This window comes from Marmota monax, unplaced genomic scaffold, assembly GCF_021218885.2.
Source record: "Marmota monax isolate L192 unplaced genomic scaffold, Marmota_monax_Labrador192_F-V1.1 WCK01_AAM20220418_F8-fsc00077, whole genome shotgun sequence".
NCBI classification, from domain to species: Eukaryota; Metazoa; Chordata; class Mammalia; order Rodentia; family Sciuridae; genus Marmota; species Marmota monax.
Genome location: NW_026694610.1, coordinates 8,817,402 through 8,835,002, shown reverse-complemented (window position 1 = coordinate 8,835,002; position 17,601 = coordinate 8,817,402). Strand labels below are relative to the sequence as shown.

Genomic DNA, 17,601 nt, shown 5'->3' with positions numbered 1-17,601 from the left:
AAAATGAAGCATTTCACACAAATTAAGAGAAATCTACTTGTAGTCATTGAAAAATTTTGTTCAATCGATTTATCAATCATGCCAGAGACACATTTTGAAAGATATACTCAAACATAATTCCTTAATCTTCATTTGGCACACAAAGCTTTATTTTATAAATATCAAAATGAACCATAAATTTAACTATTTGGACTAGGAAATATAAATGTCCACATGCTAAAGTAATCTGAAAAAGTAAAATACAGAAAAAATAATAACTTTTAGTTTTCTGTTTTCTCAAATTTTTATTAAAATATGCATTAATTTCAGTTTCTATAAAAAAGTTTCACATATTGCCATTTGGATTTTATTTTTTCATGCTAATTTAATAAATAATTTAATGTTAATCATTTTTGTATCTCATTGTGTTAGTTTAAAAACAAAATGTGAGTTTGTTTATAAAGCTTATATAAATCAAAATAATCATCAGTAAATATGAAAACCTTTACATACTAAATTTGAGATTTAGTAGTAACATAATATAATAATTTCTTAAAAACTATTAAACTAATATTACTTTATTGTACTGCTTTTTTATACCTGTCATTAAAATGTCAAACTGTTTCTGTACTATGAAAAAGTAACCTCATGTCTACAACAAATCATCTGTGTAGTCACAACAGGAAACTCTACAAGTACCTTACAAAACTATAATAGTAAAAGTGCAAAAATAACTGTAGTTTATTGTGTTTACTAAAATTATTCCAAGTGATTATGGATTTGTAAATTAGAAGAGTCAGCCTTCCTTTAAATTTCAACATTAAAATTTAGGCAAGAGTAAAACTTGATTAGATAAATTCATTGTTTTTTCTTTTTTTTCAGATTTTAGCCCTGCTGGTACTCATTTATATGAAATTAGCTAAATTTTAACATATTTTGAGACTCTTTTGCTCATCTATGAATATCTACAAACAGTTTTTCTGCAATTAGGTGATGACTTGTATAGTTCAAGACAGAAACTAAAAATCTTACATGTTTTTTAGTATAATATTTATCACCTAAAACTTTAAATATCTGGAAAATTTATATATCCAATAGATTATTTCAAAATGATTAGCAAGTGAGTATGTGAATAATATGTGTCATGGAGAAGAAAGAAAATGAGAAAAATAATAAATATATATTCTTGGTTTAATTTTAATAAGAACTAGGAGACATAAATATATTTTATAGTTTTGTAAGTAGCACATTTCTATTTTTCAAAAAAACAGAACATATATGATTTCAAATAGAAAATAAATAATACAGAAAGAAATTTATTATACATTCCACGGGTCAGTAGAGATTATGAAGATAAGTCATTTATTAGTGAATAACTCAATTGTCTAAATCAATCCATTATTTTCTTTTTTAAAGAGAGAGAGAGAGAGAGAGAGAGAGAGAATTTTTTAATATTTATTTTTTAGTTTTCAGTGGATACAACATCTTTATTTTATTTTTATGTGGTGCTGAGGGTTGAACCCAGCGCACCGCGAATGCCAGGTGAGTGCACTACCGCTTTAGCCATATCCCCAGCCTCTCAATCCATTATTAATTGGAATATTTTCAGTCAACAAAATAAACTACAATTATTTGATTGAGTTTCTCTTTTTCTCTCAAGAATGATTCCTCAAGAAGCAAAACCAGATATAGAATGCTTTCCTAAACAAGAAAACTTATTTAAAAATTACAGATGCATGCTTAAATATCAAAATGGTCATCCCAGTCTTTACATTTATGCATAGGGAATTAACATCCCAGAATTCACTATTTAATGAGCATTAATTTAATAAAACTTTTAAGAAATATGCTACTATTTACTTAACATAAATAACACATTCTTAGAAATAAGAATTGAGATGATAAAATGCATGTGCCATAATTCATGTTAAGCTAAATTGAAAATGTTTGTTCTCATTCATTGCACTTCCTATAGATGCTAAAAAAAATGAAGAATTATGTGGAACCAGGATGATTTTGTCTTAAAATCTAAATAAATGTCCCAAAATTAGAATTTAAAGTTTCATTTTTGCAACATAGTCAAATAACTAGTAAGCCATTATCTCTGATATATTCTTAGCATTTTTCTCATGGAACTAAGGTGGCTGTCAAACCCACTCATCACTTCAGTCTTAAAGGGCAGCTTCTTAGTGGGTGCAGGAAGGAAGCTTTACCAACCACTTTTATCATAAAGACAAAGCGTTCTCAAAGCTCCCCAAAAGGTATTTGCCTAATTTTCACATAAGTACTAATTTCCAGGAGGCCAAGAAATTGAGCATTGACATTTTCACCTCCTTATATGGATAGAAAAAGAAGAAGGCTGATGGAAAATTATAGATTCATGATTTGTCCATAGTGTCTAAACAAAGATGCTTCATGCATATTTTAAGTTTATATATCTAATAGAAGATTAAGAAGCAAGAATATATCACAGAACTGTAACAGGATCAACTTTTGTCTACTAATATAATCTCTCTCATTGTTAGCACTAAATAAACAATTTAAATCAACAAAAAAAATGTGTGTTTAAGAAGAAAAGCTTACAAATTAATATGTTTGTGGAAAAAATGTAAGATGATTTGTTGATTTTATGTTTCTTGACATTAATGTAAATTATTTGTTATGTATAAAAATTAGGTTGCATAGGCCGAGTGCTGCGGCTCATACCTGTAATCTCAGGGACTTGGGAGACTGAGGCAGGAAGATCATGAGCTCAGTCTCAGCGATTTACCAAGGCCCTAAGTAATGCAATGATACCCTGTCTCTAAGTAAAAAAAATACAAAAGATCTGGGGATGTGACTCAGTGAAAATTGGTTAAGGGCCCTTGGGTTCAGTCCATAGTACAAAAACAAACAAATTAGATTGCCTAAATCACAGTAGATACAGTCACAAGTGGAAGCCAGAAATTTATTTTAATACCTGGTACTCTACTTTTTGTGGCATTTATTTAAAGTTCATATGTTATTACTATTTCAGAGTATAGATTGAAAACTTGATGGGTCAAAAATATCTCTCTAATCTCTCTTTGGTGATTGAAAATATTACATTTGGCTTTTTTATACTGTTTCAAATATGAACTTCATTTTTTTTGTCTTAGCTCTTAGTATCATCTGCAAAATTTCCATAGACATGAAACACCTTCCCTCTATCATTGACAAAGGAATAGACACACATTTTTGCTCGATTATAGCACTGTATTTTTAAATAATTTTTAAAGACACAACCTCAATATGTCACTTATTTCTAAGTTCAGTTGTGTATTCTAATGGAAATAGGCAATATTTTGCTGAGAATGTCTAGGTGAATTTTAACATAAGGTCTTACACACATTCTCTCTTTTCTGTTATACTGCCAGAAATAATTCATGTTTGATCTAGGTGTGAATACCTTCTTAGTTTTAAAGCTTTAACACGTCCCCTCCAAAGTTCAGCTGGTGAAACTGAATTGCCAAAATTATGGAATTAAGAGGTGTGTCCTTTGAGAATGATTAGGCCATAATCATTCATAATCAATCATAATCTGGGATTATGGCCCTTATACAGTAGACTTCATGCAGCATTTAGATAGCTGGCACTTCCACATTTTGTCACATGAGAATCAGCATCCAGGTTGCTTCTAGGAAGCAATTTGCAGCCTTCCTCAGAAAATCAAGCCCTCTAGCTCTTAGATACTGGATTTTCCAGCTTCCATAACTGTGAGAAAGTAGATGTGTCCTTTGTTAATTATTTAGACTTGGTTATTTGGTTACAGAAATACAAAAAAGAAATCTTGGGAAAAAATTATTTGTAAACTAATTCCATTGGTAGCAAATCTGTGCTCAGCTTTCTGTCAGTGATTGTATCAGATACTAATGTTCTTTATTGATATTTTCAATAGAAAAAAAAATAAGTATTAGCTCTGTTTTCAAAGGATGAGTGAGCCATAGGCAGTGTTTTTACTATACTCATCATTCTTGTGTGTATTCTCAGGCAATGAGTTTTATTTCCATTGTTTTTTCTTTGTGAGAGAGAATCAATACTAAAACATGTAACATCACAGCCCAGAAGTCTCAACGGACATTATCAGGATGCTTTTTGTCCTTTGGTATGTGGACAAAAATGTAAAATAAGTTGTGAATTTAACTAAACAAGTGAAAACAAACATACATTGTAATTAAGTAAATTTTGTGGATCTTATATGCCTTATTTGTAAAATGAGTCAGGAATGATTTTAAAAGTGCCTATTAGCTTCCAGATTCTATAAATCATATAATATTGTGTAGTAGAATATTAGTATAGTGCTGTCATAATATGTAGGTGATTTAATATCACATCTACTCTCGGTAGTAATGTATGATTTTCAGAGCAAAGACTACAAATGTTATTTATGCAGGCTTAATATGCAAAATGGCAATTTGTGCTTTGAATTATTACCTAGGAAAATTATGCTACAATCTAATGGTTTTTACTGACATTTAATTCCACAATAACTAATTACAGTATTTTTTTCATTATATATTTGAGCCCATTATAACTTTACAATGTTATAAATAATTTATCTTTTTCTCTCACTGGTTATTATGGTATATAAATATTCTATAGTATGCATGAAATGTAACTATAATTTTCATGTTAACATAATTAATCTCATTTTGAATATTAAGCAACTTATTATATCTTTAAAAATTCAACTAGTGTATTTATTTAAATCTATTAGTCCAAATTCATAGACATTAGTTCCTTTTTAATTTGTAGAGGTAGAAATATTTAATGCAATTATGCTGCATACAAATTTGTGTCTAGGAGAGACGCGTACTCATAAAAACTTAAAAAAATTAAATTCCTCAAAATTATTATGTCATTGCTTTAATTACATCTTGATTTGAACTGGAAATTATGAGGTAATACCATTGTGACAAGGTAATGTGAAAACAATTTTTATTAAACTAGTTTAGTTATACATGTACAGTTTATACATTGAATGAAGAACTATTCTATCCTATTGAATTTCTAGGAGATGTTCACAGAAACATATCTCCCTCAATTTTACATTAAGAATGGAATTTATAGGGCTGGAATTGTAGCTCAGTAGTAGAATGCATGCCTAACATGGTGAGGCACTGGGCTTGGTCCTCAGCACCACATAAAAATAAATAAATAAAATAAAGGTATTGTGTCCATCTACCAAAAATAAATAAACAAAAATGTAATTTATATGATTGCATCCTAGTATGGCTACCTTTAATGCAACTATTAGATGACTCAACAGAATAATGACATTATTTGTAAACTTTTTGTCTTTGAATAGTGTTGTTTGAAGTGAATATGGCTCATAAATAGTTTTCTAATATTATAATTAATTTAAATGTTTTCATGGGTCATTTTTTCTTATAATTTCTTTGTAGAAGGAAGCATTGTGTTATTCTTTATTTCAGTCCAAATATGTCTTTAATTTCTTTTGAAATTTAGTGACACAAAGCAGAATAAAAAAAAACTATATTATCCAATTGTTCCTCAAATATGTATTTAATACTAGAGGCTTAATAGTTAAAACCTTCAAAATATACTTAGTTATATAGAAAACTAAAAAAGGGCTGGAGTGTAGCATGGTAGAAGAACACATGGCTAGCAAAGACAAGGCCCTGGGTTTGATTCCCAGCTCTGCAAAAAACATTCAAAAACTTTTATATATTATTAAAATATCTTAATAATATAACATTATAAGAGAATAGATGATAAAATTGGTGTTATAAATGTAAAGTATATAAACTGAAAACTCAATTTCATAAATTAAGGTAAACATTTATAGATATTAATGGAAAAATTTATAAAAATTAATTAATATTTTATGTTCTCTGATGCCAATGCATTTAGTTCATCAAATATATGCAAACAAAATCCATAGCCAACTGAGAGATGTGTCAGTAAATAATTGGCTCATGTTAAAAACTAAGATTACAAGAGATATTTAAACATAGGGAAATACAAGTAACATAGTAATACTTTGTAGAAGGGTACTTTTGTAAAAATATTAAAAAACATCATGTTAAGGAAAATAAGTCAAGCCCAGAAGGATAAGGGTGTATGTTTGCTCTCATATGTGGAAGCTAGAGAGGAAAAAGGAAAACAAAGGTGGGGGTGGACCTCAAGAAAAGTAAAGGAAGATTAATAGAAAAAAGAAATCAAGGGTTGTGAGGTAGGTAGGGAGGAGGCCAATGCTGGGGAGTGGCCAAATTATATTGTTATATTGAGTGCATGCACAAATATTGTAATGAAAAATTCAAACAATATGTACAACTATAATGCACCAATAAAAATATGGAAATTGAAAAAAATAAAATATTGTTAAGAAAAAAGAAGAAAATGTATTTATATACTAATGATTAATTGGGAAAGTGAATCAAAATGTGGAAATGACAACCTAGAGATATTGTCTTCATGGTTAACACACATTGTGGCATACAAATATAAGTAAAAACAACAAAGAAAAAATAATAAGATGGATTAATATGTTGAATTAGAATACAGTAATGGTATGTATGTATAACTTCATAAAATTAGATTTAATTGTGTTAACAATGATTTTTTTTTCTTTTAAGTAGAGTTCAGGCATCTCCAAAATATCTTCTTATGTTTCAGGTACAGACAGAAAATCGACAAAATTTATAGCAATCTCTCTTCATATTAGTCATGAGAAAAATAAAATCTAGAATATCAGAACAAAAGGATTACTTTAAAAAGAACAGAATAAAATGAACAAAAAATAACCGAGGAATAACAACAGTGATAACAGAAAAGAGATCTTCAAATTATAGCATATCTGAACTTTAGAAAATTGAAATTAAAAAGGAAAACTGTTTTATTTTTTGTACACTGAGAGAGACTAAATGCCTTTAAGAACTAAACATTTACAGATATGCTTGAGTGAGTGGGGCTCTGACGCTTACAAAATATAGTTCAGATGATCTTTAAAAAAAAAAAAACAGAATAATACTACAAATATTAGAAATATTGGGAAGCCAATTTAGGCAGTATTGAAGCTTATTTTTAAAATTAGAGCATCAAAAGAAAATTTATATTTAGGATTGAAAATGGACTAAAACTAGTGACTGAGCAACCTAATAGAATATATTGTGTGCTTCATACATCAATAGTACTAGAGAATTAGACAGTAAGCTGGGCATAGTGTTGTATGCCTATAATCCCAACAACTTGGGAGGCTGAGACAGGAGGATCTTGAGTTCAAAACCAGCCTTAGCAAAAGTAAGGTACTAAGCAACTCAGTGAGACCCTGTCCCTAAATAAAATACAAAATATGACTGGGGATGTGACTCAGTGGTCGAGTGTACCTGAGTACCAAAAAAAGAAAGAAAAAAAAATTAAAATGAAGGAGTTTTAGATAGTAAGTAAAAACCTGCTTAGTACTGGGCTTTGGACTGGGAACTCTACTCAGCATGAGAACATTGCACTTAAAAATGTATTGAATGTAGCCAATAATGTTTTATGAGAAAATAAATTTATTTTTTAATATTGTCTTACACTATTCTCTAGACATTAACACAAATGGTTATGTTAAAAACAAAAAAAGGAGACAAATAAGAGATATACTGGGTAAAAAGTATCAAAGGCAAGAGAAATAATCTGGCAAAAGTCAGGAATTTTTTTTTAGAAATGTGTATAAGAAAGGTACCTAAGTAAAATTTTTGAAATGAAGTTTTGTTAGTAATATGTATATGTATATATGCATGTGTTTATGTGTGTGTGTGTGTGTATGTATAATGTTTGAATAAAATCAAAATTTATTATTTGCCATTTTGGTTTTTTTTAATAGGATTTGTCTTCTAGTTATGAAGTTTAGGAAATTTTGTTTTTGGATCATGAAAATAATAAATAAAATTTAAAAATTTTTAAAAAAGCATTTCTTTTTTAAAAATTAAATTCTTGAATATCTGCATAATTATTGTGAAGTCTATCTGGAACAATAAATATCAATACATTTATACTCAACAAAACAGAAACATGAAAATTTCAAAGAACTCCAGATTGTTTTGAAAAATAAATGAAACCAATGAAAATGTCCTCTGGGATCCGATCACTGATATCATACTCAATGTGATTGCTTAACTAAGCATTAAGTTCCATCAGGACTTCAGAAGAGTAAATTAATCACTTAAAAAATGCTTGTACATAGAAATTTAAGCGCAGTTCTGGAAAAAGGTAAGGCTGAACTTGAAAAATGTTTAACTTTGTAGATTATGTCTAAGATCTACAAATCAGAGATTTTTTTTTTGTTTTGCTTGTGTGTTCTTTTTAGATATATATGATAGTAGAGTATATTTTCATATATATGCATGGAGTAGAGCTTATTAATTAATTAGAATCCCATTCTTGTGGTCATATGTCATGTGGAGTTTCACTGGTCATGTGTTCATATCTGAGCACAGGAAAGTTATGTCTGATTCACTCTTGTGTATTACATATTCCCATCTCCCCACCCTTCCCTTCATTCCTCTTTGTCTAATCCAATGAACTTCTATTTCTTTCTTCCCCTCCCTCCCTTGTTGTGGGTTAGAATCAACATTTCAGAGATACTTAAATATACTTTTTAGATCTGTCATACTGTTTTTGGAGACACTTGGAAACTTCGTTGTCCTATTTGTTCAAGGTTGTAAAAGCTAGAAATTTACTTGAGTTGTATGTAAAAGAAAGGTAAAAAGGATTTATTGATACACATAATTAAAATCACATAACTATGTATTTACAACATAATAAGTTGAACAAAATAAAACAATACATTTTATTGTGCTGATAATAAACCAGCTACATTAAACTTATCTTTCTGCTCTAGATGAATAGAAACCTTAAATTTAGTATATATTTTTTCTTTTTTTAAATTTGTTTTAATTAGTTACACATGACAGTAAAATGATCTTAACATATCATACATTTAAATCAGATGGGGTATAATTTCTCATTTTTCTGAGTGTACAGGTTGCAGAATCACATTGGTCATGCAGTCACGTCCTTCCTTTCCCCACTTCCCCTCCACTCCCCTCCCATCACTTCTCTCTGCCCAATCTAATGTGACACACTTCTTTTTTTTTCTTTCTCCTCACATTGTCATACATGTATTTAGTATATATTTATATATATAGTATATATTTCATATATATGTATATATATTCATACATGTATTTAGTATATTTTTTAAGAAAAAATGGTATGGGCAGTAATAAATGAAAAAATATTCTTAAAATAATAGAGGTATACTGGCTCAATCTAATATTCATCACAACTTCTGGAAGGGGCATTTTCTGATGAAAAGTTCAGGACAATAAGTGACCAATCAAATATATTCAGAATCTCCTTGTTGTTTTGAAAAATTTTCCCACCTTTTAGACTGTGTGTCCACACAATGAGATTTAATTTTTATTTATTTTTTGTTCATTCTTTTTAGATATACATGACACTAGAATATATTTTGACATATTAAACATACATGGAGTATAACATTCTAATTAGGATTTCATTCTTGTGGTTTTACATGTTGTGAAGTTTTACTAGTCATATATCAATATATGAAAATAGGAATGTTATGTCCAATTCTTTCTACTGTCTTTCCTCTTCCAATATCCCATTTCTTCCCTTCATTCCCCTTTGTCTAATCCAATGAACATCTATTCTACCCCCTCTTCCTTATCATCCACATATCAGAGATAACGTTTGGCTTTTCGTTTTTTTGGACTGGCTTATTTCCCTTAGAATAGTATTCTCCAGTTGTTTCTGTTTACCATCAAATGCCATAATTTCATTCTTCTTTTTGGCTGAGTAACATTCTATCACACAATGAGATATGAATAAGCCTAATAGTAACCATTTTCCAAAAGGAATGGTTTATAAAAAGAACTATTAGAAGGCAACAAGACATTTGTGAAATTAATAAGAATTGCCAGGGTAGAAAAATTGAAACCATAGAAAATTTTCTAGAGCATATTTTTATAATTTTGAGTATTCATTTATAACATATGCAAAAAATCATAATATAGTGATCAATAATAAAGTGATAAAATAACATGGAGTCATAGACAATGTAGTTGTTATAGTTAGTAAAAGACAATTTAAAATATGGAAGTAAACAATGCATAGGATTGTATACATCAAAATAGAAGTAGAGTACACATTAACAAAAAAATGAAATTAATATATATTTGGTGGACATAACCACAAACTTGAAATAGTAAAAGAAAGGTTCAAAACAATTGATGACTAATCAAAAGAAAATATTCAAATAGAAAATGATGAAAATTTAAACAGAACAAAAATTTGGAAACATAAAACATAATAAAAAAGAGAGATAGCCTACTTGGGATTGGATTTCCTTTGGAAAAGAGAAGAAAGAAAAAAAGCAATATTTGGAGAAATAATAATCAAAGGAGTTCCATGTTGATGTTGAAAATTTGATAAGCTCATTATACACCAAAAACAAATTAAATTTTTCTTAGAAACAGCAGGAATTTTATGATACTGTTGAAAATTAAAGATAATGAAATCAGAAGCATGTATTAGTGCATGCCCATAATCCCAGTGACTTGGGAGGCTATGGTAGGAGAATGGCAAATTGGAGGTCATCCTCATCAATTTAACTATACCTTGTCTCAAAATTTTTTAAAAAATTAAATTAAATTAAATTAAATTAAAAGGGCTGGAGGTTAAGCTCAATGGTAAAGCGACCCAGGGCTCAGTCCCTAAAAACATAAAATAAATTAATAAACAAGCAGATAAAGATACTGGGAAAATTAAATAGTGGCTAGAGAAGAATGTAAGAGTCATTGACTTTTAACACAAATCATGAAAGACAGGAAAAAATAGGGTGGGAAGGGGCAGAATTGTATGTCAGGAAAAGATAGCTTCAAAAATTAAGGAAAGGTTTCTAGGTGAGCAAAGGTGGAAGACATCATGCCAGTGTTCTTGCATTACAAGAAATATTAAACCATGTTTTTCAAGTAATAGAAAACATCATCAAAAGCCTACCAACAAATACTATACGTTCAGGGATAATTTCTATAATTTGTTACTATAGAAGTTTCTCTGATCCTGCAGAATACCAAAAGCAACAAGAGGAGTGTAGCATTCCCTTCTGAGTGTGAAGCTGACTTACAGTGCTCCTTTGCTGAAACTGCCTATTGCCATTGATGATCATTCTTCACTCCTCTTTGGAGAGCAAAAGGAAAGGAACTCAGTCTGAGTGGTTTCTGTTTAAAAAAAAAAAAAAAAAAAAAGCCTACCAACAAACAAAAGCCCAGGACTAGACAGATTCTCAGCCAAGTTCTACAAGATTTTCAAATAAAAATTAATACCAATACTCCTCAAAGTAGTTAATGAAATAGAAAAGAAGGGAACCCTTCCAAACTCATTCTCTGAGACTAATATCACCCTGATACCAAAACCAGACAAAGACACATCAAGAAGAAAAAAAAAAAAAACTTGAGGGCAATATCACTGATGAATATACATGCAAAAATTCTCAGTAAATTTCTGGCAAATCACATACAAAAACACATTAAAAAGATAGTGAACCATGATCAAATGGGGTTCATCTCAGGGAGCAGGGTTTGTTCAACATACAGAAGTTAATAAATGTAACTTATCATATTAAAAACACTTAAAACCAAGAATCATATGATCATCTCAATAGATACAGAAATAGCATTTGACAAAATACAGCACATCTTCATTTCAAAACATCAGAAAAACTAGGGATAATAGGAACATATCCCAAATCGTAAAAGCTATATATGTTAAACCCAAGGCCAGAATTACTCGAAACGGAGAAAATTTGAAAGCATTCACTCTAAAAACTGGAACAAGTGTCAAGGATGTCCTTCCTCTTTCACCACTCCTATTTAACATCATTTTTGAATCTCTAGCCAGAGCAACTAGAAAAAGAAATTAAAGAAATACAAATAGGTAAAGAAGAACTCAAACTATCACTATTTGATGAGGACACGATTCTATATCTAGAAGATCCAAAAAAATTCCACCAGATATCTTTTAGAACTAATAAATGAATTCAGCAAAGTAGCAGGATATTATATATATATACACACACACACCTAGGAATATATATATTATATACCTAGGAATCAATTTAACAAAAGATATGAAAGACCTCTACAATGAAACTACAGGACCCTAAAGAAAGAAATTAAAAAAAAAAAATACCAGAAGATGGAAAGATCTCCCATGCTCCTGTATAGGCAGTATTAATATTGTCAAAATGGCCATAATACCAACAGCATTATACATATTTAATGCAATTCCTATAAAATCCCAATGACATTATCCATAGAAATAGAAAGGACAATCATAGAATTCATTTGTAAGAATAAGAGACCCAGAATAGACAAAGTAATCCCTAGTAAGGAAAGTGAAGCAGGAGGCATCACAATACCAGATCGTAAACTATACTAGCCATAATAGTGGGAGCATTTGGATTGAGGTTATTTGTTAATATTAGTCCTAATTGATCTAGGACATCTCATCCCCATAAATTTACGGGAAGATGATCCAATACATATGGCTGTATAGTTCCTTTACATCCTTCAGGATCCTTCCAATCTAATACCATTGTACTTCTATGAGGATTAATCGCCACTCCTAGGCCTCAAAGAGTTTGAGTGGCTTGTTGTAATGGCCAATGTTTTGGCCATTCTTGACGAGATATGATGCTAAGGTCAGCACCTGTATCAAGTAGCCTGCCGCAGTCTGGCTGGGCACAAAATCACGAGCCACCACACACCTTGTAGATTCAAACAGCAACTCTTTATTCCCGAACTCACACCGGCACTCTACACACGTTCTGGGCCAAATCCACGTTCTGGTCAAAATCCACCAGGCTCTGAATCCCGCGAGAACTCAACGAGAACTCAACGGGAACTCAAGGAGTGGGCACGCCTGAGGCAGCAGGATACGCCCTATTCCCAGCAGGGTACACCTTAAACCTGGAACCGCCCTAAACCCAAGGAGAGCCCTAAACCCTGATCCGCCCTAAACCCAGATCCGCCCTGGTCCTTGAGCAAGGTCAACTTACATGCAGTGTCACTGCAAATGACCTGGGTCCAATATGGAGAGTCCTTCCTCTAAGCAACATTGGGTAGGCTGACAAAGAAATTGCCATATGTCAGTCCTACTTGGCAATGGCTCTCAGCAGTAGCCCATTAAATTCATGTCCTTCAATATTTAGTTTTAGCATCGGGCAAGAATCTAAATTTAAAGACAGCATAGCCCAATCTACACCTGTGGAGCCTAATCCCTTGGAACCTCTTTCTACAGTATGACTGGAAAATTTATTATGTAGGCTGGGTATTATTAATAACTGTCTATTCTATCTCCTGGTGAAATTACTGATATACCTTTTGGAGAACTAGCTATAATTTTTATTTCACCTTCATAATTGGGATCAATTACCCCAGGACTTATCATAAGTCCTTTTAGTGTAGAAGAACTGCATCCCAATAATAAGCCTACTGTTCCTTGGGGAAGAGGTCCTTTTACTCCTGTGGGAATTATTTGAACTCCCACCTCTGGAGTTAGTACTGCTCTGGCGGAGGCGCAGATGTCCAACCCTGCACTCCCTATGGTTTGTCTGATGAGGGATTTAATGGATAATGTGTCCTGGGCACTACCCTGATAGTGTTGCTGGGTTCCTCCATTGCCCCGTATATTTGCGGTTGTGGGCCCCGGAGCATTGGGCCCCCCTGTCCGTTTTTTGGCAATGGAGCCTGATGCCTTTCTCCATGATATCGTGGGTAAACACCTGGTCCTTGTCTGTTTTTTGATAATGGAATACCCTCTATGGTGGTTTGAGAATGGCATTCATTAGCCCAATGTCTCCCTCTACAGCATCGTGGGCAAATACCCGGTATTCTATTCCTTTCATACCTAGTTTTGTTAAACCCTTTTCCTATGGGGCAATTACTTTTAAAATGTCCTGTTTGTTCACAATTGTAGCATGCTTTTGGCCTGGCATCTAAAGCCTGTTGTACTGCAGCTGCCAAGACTTGCCCTTGTTCATTAATGTCTCTACATAATTTAATATATGTGTTTAAATCTTCATGTTTCCATGGTCTAATAACCTCTCTGCAGCAATGATTTGCTTGGTCATAAGCCAGTTGTTTTATTAATGGCATTGCTTGTTCTGTATCCCCAAAAACTCTGGCAGCTGTTTGAATAAGCCTATCTACAAATTCAGCATAAGGTTCATTAGCTCTCTGTATTACCTTAGATAATTGACCTTGTAAATCTCCATGTCCTTGTAAAATCTTCCATGCCCTAACTGTGTTTGCAGCAATTTGTGTATATATAGCAGAATCATATTCAATTTGTTGCCATTGACCCTCATAAGGTCCTTTTCCTAACAACATATCTAGATTTCTTTGAAGGTAACCGGCTGCTGCATTTCGCCTAGCTGTCTCCGTGCAAAATTCCTCATTGGCAACCTTCCATAACAAATATTGTCCTCCCTTTCGCACAGATTTACACATGCTAGCCCAATCTGCTGGCGTCATGTCCAAGTTGGTAATGGATTTGACCATGCTTATAGTGAAGGGTGTTTGGGGACCATAGGTTGTTACGGCCTCCTTTAACTGCTTCACTGTTTTGAAATCTAGAGCACAGTGAATTCGCTGCCCTCCTGCCTGCTCAAGTACAGGGCATGCTAATCTTTGAGGTCCTGTCTCAGGATTCCATCTATCAACTATGGGGCTTGAGGGCCACTCAGCTGTCTCTATAGATGGAGCTGTTGGTTGAATTATGCCCTCTGGTGATAGAACGGTGTTAGTAGCAGCCTCCTGTTGTAGCTTTTTCCCTAATAGCCCATTTTCCTTTAAATTTTCTTCCTCTGTCTGACTAGCTCAAGAGACCTTCTCTTTTGCTTGATCTAAAATGTCTTTCTCCACGGTCTGAACCTCTAACAATTTACTTAACACTCTTTTGGTTTGTTTTTTACTATTTTCTAATCTACTATAAAGATAACGCAACCCAATAAGATAACACAAAACAAAACCGAAACAGAATGAAACAAAAACGGAACAAAAAAATCGTTGTATCAATTTTCTCTTCCTCAGGGCCGAAAAATTTCAAACCTTGAGCCAACCATTTTTCCCAGTTTGCCTAAGAAAGTTCTAGGGATAGGCAGTTTGAAACAGAAACAAAATAAATCAAAACAAGAACACATTGTTTTTTGAAATGGTCACCCATTCTCTCGCCTTCCCTCAGGGGCGAGCAATTTCACTTACCTCTGAGCTTCAGGCATTCCCCGTATGGGCCACCAAATGGTGCAGTCTGGCTGGGCACAAATCACGAGCCACTCAAGCAGGAACAAACTTTATTTCCAAAACTCCCGCGAAAATGCCACATATGAGGCCTTCTCCCAGGACACACTACACGAACAGGAAATCCCTCCTCCGGAATTCCCTCCTACCACACTTCCCCATCCAATGGGAACTCTCCAGGAGTCCTGGGAGAGCTCCAAAGTAGCAGGCCTAGGCAGACAGCAGGGGTCTAATCTCCAATTGAATGCCCATCTTAACATAATCATTATCATCTCAATGGCTTGCTGGGGTCACCTTTCAACCAAAAATGCCATGCATCATTCCTACTTGGCTATGGCTCTCCGCAGAACAAAATCAAAATTGTATGATGACTAGAAATAGTAGACTGCACTTTTTCTTATGGTAAGAGAACAAATTTATGATAAACTAATTAGTTACAAATGTATTTTTTGTGACTTTTAGTGTATCTGTTAAATGCAATGATACCAAAACTGCCCAAGAAATATTAATAAAGTGCCAAAAAAGTGAATACTCAAGAACCCAATTAATGAAGTAAAATGAATAAAAGATAGAATAGAAAAAAAAATTTTAATTATAATACCCCAAAAAATAAATAAATGAAAACTTACATTGATCATACAAGAATCAAGAAAAACAGATAACAAATAACAATATAATAGTCCATAATAAAAATATATAAGTAATTATATTAAACCTTAAATGAATGAACACTTAAATGAAGTTAAGTTATGACACTGAATTAAACATAAAAGTAACTAAATATATCACACTCACAGAAAAAACAAGGTAAGGTCTATACATCTGAAGAAAATATATGAAAGATATTTAACATATGAATCACCTGGCATGGGTTTATAACAATAAGATGATGGAGTGTTTCACATAGTAAGCATTGCAAAAAGTAAGGAGATCTTTATTATAATCATTAAGTGCTTACTTTAACAAGAAGATGTAATAATTGAATTTTGTTTGCAGAAGAAAGTAACTACTGTAATACCCTTGATCAAAGGATAGTTCTCCCGAGTAGGATGTTCATCCTCTTAGACTGAGGACACAGCTGCAGGAGGGATGCACATGAAGAGGTGAAGGAGGTAGGGGATATCTCCTGATCCAGTCAGATCAGTGGAATTTACCTGGTGGTCAATGAGATGACATACATTAAAGCTTCATACAAAATAATAGAATTTTGTATGTACTTAATAATAACTTTTAATAACAGTGGAAAGAAATTTGGTGCATTGAATACATACATTAGAAGGAAATGAAATTCAAAAAAAAAATCAATGATCTAAGCTTCTAACTAAAGTATCAGGCAAAAGAACAGAAAATTAAACCCAAAATATAAGAAAAGAGAGAAAAGAATAACAGCAAGATTTTTTTTAAATGATATAGCATTGAAATAGAAAACATCTTCACTAGAGAATATCACTAATGCAAAATTTCAAGTGTAGAATTATTACTATAATGACAAAACTTTCCAGAACTGACTGAGAAAAAGAGAGAACATAAATTATCATTGTGATGAATAAAATAGAAAATTCAGTATAGATATTAAAGTCAATTAAAAAAGATTAAGGGATAATATAATACATTTCTCCCAAAACTTGAAAACTTAAATGAAATGTACCAATTAGTTGAAAATCACAATTAAAAAAAAAATCTAAAAACATTCATACATACAAATAAAATTGAAATTTTTATTAAAGACTTTGTACCATAAGTCAGAAAATGTCATTCATGGTTATTTCTATAATAATATTTATTAGTCCTAAAATCCTAAATTGACTGTTAATTCAAAAATGGAGATACTGAACTTCTGTGCTACTTTCATTGTTGCTGTTGAAAAATGAGCATTCAGTGACACTTGTTTCTGTGAAATCAATCTTACTTTGATTTTTGGTTTTCTATTAGTGTTGTGATTGTTCTTTTGTACTTTCTTTGAATTCAGTTGTATTGAGATGGAAATGATACAGAAAAGGTTAGCATGGCTCTGCACAAAGGTGGTATAAAATTTTGTGAAGATTACTAGATTTTCCTTAAATTCTCAATTATTATTATTATTATTTATTACAGATATTTTCTTTCTACTTGTTTTATTTTTTAAAAATCATGCCAGGGCTGTTGCTGTGGCTCAGTAGTAGAGTACTTGTGTGAGGTAAAGGATTTGATTCTCAGTACCACATTTGAAAAAATAAATAAAATAAAATTTCTATCAACAACTAAAAATATTTTTAATGCCAAATTTTTATGG

At 31.8% G+C, this 17,601-nt stretch overlaps 2 non-coding genes across 2 annotated transcripts; both read left to right on the top strand.

Annotated features, from left to right (window-relative positions):
* Positions 1–11,033: 11,033 nt before the first annotated feature.
* LOC124077827 (small nucleolar RNA U3) lies at positions 11,034–11,247 on the top strand. The gene has a single exon (XR_006846737.1). It is a non-coding gene; the product is annotated as a small nucleolar RNA U3 (small nucleolar RNA).
* Positions 11,248–17,277: 6,030 nt separating this feature from the next.
* Positions 17,278–17,385, top strand: LOC124077825 (U6 spliceosomal RNA). The gene has a single exon (XR_006846736.1). It is a non-coding gene; the product is annotated as a U6 spliceosomal RNA (small nuclear RNA).
* The last annotated feature ends 216 nt before the right edge of the window (positions 17,386–17,601 follow it).